We start from the raw sequence: 6,464 nt of genomic DNA on the forward strand, positions 1-6,464 counted from the left end.
TCTGCAGCGTTGGGAGGAGGAACTCAGTGGGACTCTTCCCCCTCCCCACATGGGAGTCAGTTCAGGGATCCTTTCCCCCCTCCCTACTTGGGAGTCCATTCTGTGGGACTCTTTCCCTCTCCCCATGTGGGAGTCTGTGCTTGTTCTTCAATAAATCTCCACCTTTGCCATACCACTTTCTGTCCGTGGATTCATTCTTCAGTTCCGGTGAACAAAGAATCCGGGTTCCAGTCCAAAAATTCGGTATCACAACCTACTCTTCTGCCCTGTGTGACTTCCTGGTTCCAGCTCCTTTATGCCTATCAAGGTTTTTCATTCTGTAAAGCTCATCGGAGCTCCTTTCCATGCACTAAATGGGATGCTGCCTGATTCACATAAATGTTTGCCTAACTAACATTTTACTATGCATCAGCTTATCTCTTAACCGTATATACTGGGCGTGGTGCCAAAAGGAAAGATGTGTGGGGTAGTATATTGAGTGGGTAATGTGGGATGGGCAGGATGTGAGGCAGGGGCTCTGGGGTGGGGCATCTGCACTGGGAAGAAATGGGATGGCGCCCATGGGGTAGAGGATGTAAGGCCAGGTAGAGCAGCAGAGGACATGGTTGTCTAAGAAAAGAGCCATTGATTGAATAGCAAGGAGCTTAAGAGAGAAAAAAATGTAAAAGATGAGAAAGTATCAAAAAACATAGGCAAATGTTGCCACTTCCTATTTTATATTTTACCTGGGAACAAGGCTTTATGAATTCTATGACTGGAGTCCAAAATGCTCTCTTCAGACACCTCCAACATCTTTAAGAGAAACAAACAAACAAACAAAACATTAACATGCCTGGGAACTCATCCCATGCACTTGGCAGCAACTAACCCATCTGCAGTCCCAAAGGGCAATGCGGCTGAAGACACTTAGCTGCAGAAACTAATCACTGTGTAACAGTTTCTGCTCAAGCAGAAACAGTGATCATGAGCAGAACCAGTCAAAAGGATTGAAAAATACCTTTACTTGAATTTTACTTTGTGCTGACTTCAAACATTCCCTGCGCCCCCTTCCCCACCCCCCAAAAAAAGAAGTAGTTCTACTAATGTTGTAGTGTACCCCCATCTTACAAAGGACACCTCAAGAAGTCGAATTATGGAGTCATTTATTAAAAGCCAGCAGCATACGAGGGAGCAATTCAGCACTCCAAATCTCATAGCCCCGACAGGCTCACCACATCTGGCTTATATTGGCAGAATATCACAAAGGTATCGATTACATCTTTGGGTCTGGAATGAGGAACCTGTTTCGTGCAAAGCATTTACAGAAGCGAAATTGAGCAAGTTAGTTATCTAAAGTATCTACGAATCACTGAATCAACAGAAACACATTATCTGGGATCACCGGGGCAATTTAGAATAATTGTGCTGTTCTGATTCTGGGACCACTGAGTCAACCAAAACTCAGTTATCTGTAGCTACTGAGGCAATTTAGGATAATTGAGCTGTCCTGGTTCCCAGAAGAATGTGCTTCAGTAACCAGTGAGATCACAATCAATGGGATATTCAAACCATCATCAATCGAGTATTCAATCATACATAAGTTCAGAAAATCAAAATGACTTTCTATTGTTTTAGCAAACAAATAAGTACAGAACCCAAACAGCAGTTTCTACCTGAGATGATTGCTACCATACTTCACTATCACTCCCAGGAAACTAAAATTACAATAAGCAAATGGCTTCAGAAAAAAAATAAGAGCACAAAGGATCTGAATAGTGGGCTGAAACATCTTCTATTCTGCCTAATAAAACTTTCAATATAACGCCATATAGAAATGCAAATATAAGGACACAAAGAGTTATAGGTCACAGCTGGGGTTAACTAATCTTGGCGGTTCAGAGGGATTCATAAAACCTAGTATTACCTCTATGGATCTTGAAGCTTTTGTTTGTACCACAGTGATTGTCCTTTGAAATGGATTAACATGGGGAAGGACAGGTCTTACTAGAATGTGTTTCTTGAGTATTACAAGTATTATCAGGGAGATTTTTACTCACTTTCCTTCTGTAGGGAGGAAAAATAATTTCCTTCTACCTTCCTGAGTTCTTGACTGGGGACCTCTATAATAGACAAACTAATAAGAGAAAAAGAAACAGAAGTTTATGCCCATGGGTTGTTTGATTTTAAATCCACTTGTTTATGACTAAACGTTGATTTTGTAAGTACAGTTGTTTTGACATAAGAGTGAAGTTGTTGTGTCACAATGTTTTCACTGATATCTGTGGTTAAAATAAGCTCTCAGTAGCTCAGCTGGGAGGGGCACACCTGGAGGCTTACTGATAAGAACATGTGGAGAAGCAACTATGGTTAGGGGACACTTTGGCTATAAATACTGAGAGTTTGTGAAGAATATCCAAAAGAGTTCCCTCTGGGTAAGGCAACTCTGCTGATCTAAATAGCTCTCCAAAGACCTTGGGGCATTAACTTCTACCTGGTTAAAGCGACTCTTTACCTACCAGCAGTGTTGAAAAACATGCCTTGGCCCCAGGGAGATCATCTTGGCCATGAATGCCAGTGCCTTGGTTCACCAGCAACATGCTCTAGCAAGAAGGAACTTGAATTTCATGTGGACAGCTAGACCTCAGCTCTTGGTTGACTCAGCGGACTCTCTCAAGAACCAACTCATAGAAAGATATATCCCAAACTAAATTTACACCTTAGGTCTTGAATCTACCCCTTGCCTAGAGCATTAGTAGAATTAATTTATCATCGGTTTGGAGTATGTTATTTCTTTATTGGCTTATTAAGAGTCAGTATCCTGTATGCGATTGACTTTTGAAATTGTTATTCCCGCAGTAAAACTGTTAAATAAATTATCGGCAAAGATAATCTCAGTCTCTGAGCATACTTTGCCTACCTGAACCAAACAACATGTATATCCCCTGTACACGTGAAAGATAATGAGGGAAAATTAGTAACTCTCTGAAGTGACCTAAGACACCAGCTTAAATACCATCTTTAGCTAAAGGCAAAAGTGAGTTAAGTATGGCTGGGGTGAGGGGTCAGGAGTGGTGGGGGAGGGGACACTCCTGGGAGGTCACCAGGAAAAGCATGGTAAGCAACGTTAAGCTTAGTTTCATAGATTTAAGTCAGTGTATTTTCCCTGGATAAGATTCTCTAATGACACAATCATCCTCTTACTGATGCAGAGGGGCCCTTACAAATGAGATTTCTTTCATAAATGTAAATTTTACTCACAAGAGTAACTTCTAGTATTGTTTTCAGAGCTTTTCTTGTATCTGCTCTTTCTCAAGTTAATCAACTCAAAATAGTAGTAATCCTTATGCCAAAGAGGTTTATGCTAGAGCAGCCGTGGGCAAACTACGGCCCGCGGGCCGGATCCGGCCCGATCGGCTGTTCTATCCGGCCCGCGGAGCCGAAAGAGCGGAGGGTTCTCTTGCTCTCCCCTCCGCTCCTTCACCAGCAGCAGTGTTAACATGGCAACGTCGGGAAACACAGCCGCAGCTCCTTCTTCTGAGTGGGTGGATTTATATCCGCCCATTCAGTAGAAGGAACAACCTCTCAATCTTCCAGAGGCTCCTTGTAATGCCCGCGGACGCGTCCCCCGACATCACCCTGGGAATGCGGAGACACGTTATCGTGGTGATGTAGGGAGACACGCCCCTGGAGAGCACAGTATCAGAGCCTTTCTGAGGTAAGATTAAGAGCTCTACTCAAACACAATTTTTTCCTGTTCCCACATTCTGTACATCACAATGACTTGTTAATAAAACAACAAAGACTTTCAGCTTTTAGGGCTTGTATTCACTGCAGTTTTTTTTTTTCCCACTGCGGACGCACGCAGCAGGGAAAAAGACACACAGAGGACATGTCACACTAGCCATGCTGCGGCTGCATTTTTCTGCTGATATGGATGCGGTATCAGTAACGCTACCGTGGCCACTAACCGCATGTGTTAGCGGCAAAACAAATGCATTTTGCGCTGCGTTTGCTTCTCCCCCTTGCGCCTGTAAAAATGCGTGCTACAGGGCATTTGTGTTAACATGCACCACTGCACATTAGCATCAACGCAAACATGATGGAAACCTGTGTACCCTGCATTAACCCTAGCTGCGCTGCTTTGCAGTACTGCACCACACTGCAACGGCAGCACGGCTAGTGTGAACGAACCCTAATTCAGTGGGTTGAACAAAAAGATTGTATAGAAATGTGATGAACTAAAGATTTTATTACAAAATCACTTAATTTCAGGGTTTCAGAAGTAATTGGACAAATGAAAAACTGAAAATCAAATGTTCATATCTAATACTTGGATGAAACCCTTTCCTGGTAATGACAGCCTGAAGTCTTGTACTTATGGACATCACCAGATGCTGGGTTTTCTCCTTTGTAATGCTCTGCCAGGCTGTCACAGTAGGGGTATATATATAAATATCCTGCCATTTCCAGCTTTTAATAAGAAAAACTGTTGCAATGGGCATTTAAAAGTGGCACTTGGTTGTTTTTATAGAGTCCAGTGGATGCAATCTGACATTGATAATGGGCTCTTTCACACTATGTGCACTGCGGCTGTTTTTTGCCAGTAACGGAAGTGCTAGTGGTAACTACTGGTTACCCATGCTTTTGTTCCGGCCCTCCAGTCCAGTTTAAGAACCCATTGTGGCCCTTGAGTCAAAAAGTTTGCCCACCCCTGTGCTAGAGTGACATATGCTGCTCCCCTTTACCTCAAAGATAAAACGTGAAACTATGTTTTAGGGTTACAGAAGCAATACTAATTATGAAGCCTGGGATCTTTGTATTACTGTTTCTTGGGGGGGGGGGTGCGGGGAGGTGCCTTTTTGTATCTTCTTACTTTCATGAATCTAAAGAACAGAAGAAGGAAAAAAACAGAGCTTTGGATATTTTCCAACATTTTTTTTAGCTGTTCCCTGATCCTTCAAGAGGTTTGTATTCTGATCATGTGATATGTTATACATTGAAAAGAATCATGTAGAACAAATGTAATGATGTAAAATATAAAAATGATTTACAGAGAAGAAGTACTTTTATAGAAAACCATTCTCTGAGGAGTTTTCCTGAAAGTCTCTAGGAATTTATGAAATGATTTTACTGATGAGGCTTATTTTCAGCTATACCCCATGGCAGTCTCCTTGCAAAAGAAGTAGGAATTCTGTTTATGCTACAGAAATTGAAGTTCTGCACAGCAGTCAATAGAAAATAATGGATATCAATTACACAGCTGGAACTGCTGACTTCATCAAATTTTATAATTCTTTTCTCTGGGGGCCTTTTTAATAAATCCATGGAGAGTAGTGTCATGGATTTTATGGGACTGTTCTTGTGTTTTATTCTATACACAGACACCAGTAACTAAAAGCAACTTAACCACCTTCCAGTAACTCACATTCCTAAATACATAAAAATTAATGAAAAACAGAGAATATTAGCTCTTTATTAGATTTGGATGGAGTTACCTTTGTTTCTATAACTTAAAGGGCACTCTGATTTCTTTTTAAATCTTTTTTTTTAAAGTTTGTAATGTTAATGAAAGGAGTTTTTAAGGGTGAAATAGGCAGGTTTAAGAAATCTTAGGAATTAAGAGTTCATGGAAGAAGCACAGGGCTACAGAGCTGCAGAAGGTACATTTCCATAGAATAAGGGAGCTGGGAACAGCAGAAGGTACATTTCTATAGAATAAGGGAGCTGGTAGCTGCAGAAAATATACATTTACAAAATAAAGAGAAGGAAGTCCCTCATTCAGAGAGGGAAGAGGAAAACCCAAAGGGAATAGGAAAACAATAAGGGAGAAAAAGAGAACCTCATGTACCTCATGTGAAGTTTGAGCACTGGAGTTGCTATAGTGACCAAATCAAAGGGGATAGTAACCAATCAGAGGGGATGTCAAGGCACAAAGAACTGCAGCCTTTATAAACTGTGGAAAAAGGGGACTGAATGGGACTTTTTCTCCCTCCCCACGTGGGAATCTGTGCTTGTTTCTCAATAAATTTTCACCTTTTACTATACCACCTTTCGTCCGTGGTTTCATTCTTCAACTCCACCTGGACAAGAATTAGGGGATCATCCTGCCCAGGGGAACATCGTGCATTCCAGTTCAATTTTCCCATCTCATTAATTTCTCTACTCATAATGAAATTAGCTAGACACCTTGGTTTGGACAAGGCACAAAGGTCTTTTGCTTCCTCTCTGATTTGTCTTCTTCCTGACTGCCCCTTACATGGGACAAGAACTGAATACTAATCTAATTTCATCTAATTTCCTATCTGTAAATTGGATATAATAAAAGCATCTACAAGAGTCCTCCCCTTACCTATGGAGGGTATGTTTCAAGACCCCCAGTGGACATGAAACTGAGAATAGCACTGAACCCTATATATAGTATGTTTTTCTTATGCTATAATGAAGTTTAATTTATCATGTAGGCACAGTAAGAGATTAACAACTAG

This window comes from Plecotus auritus (assembly GCF_963455305.1).
Source record: "Plecotus auritus genome assembly, chromosome: 3".
NCBI lineage: Eukaryota > Metazoa > Chordata > Mammalia > Chiroptera > Vespertilionidae > Plecotus > Plecotus auritus.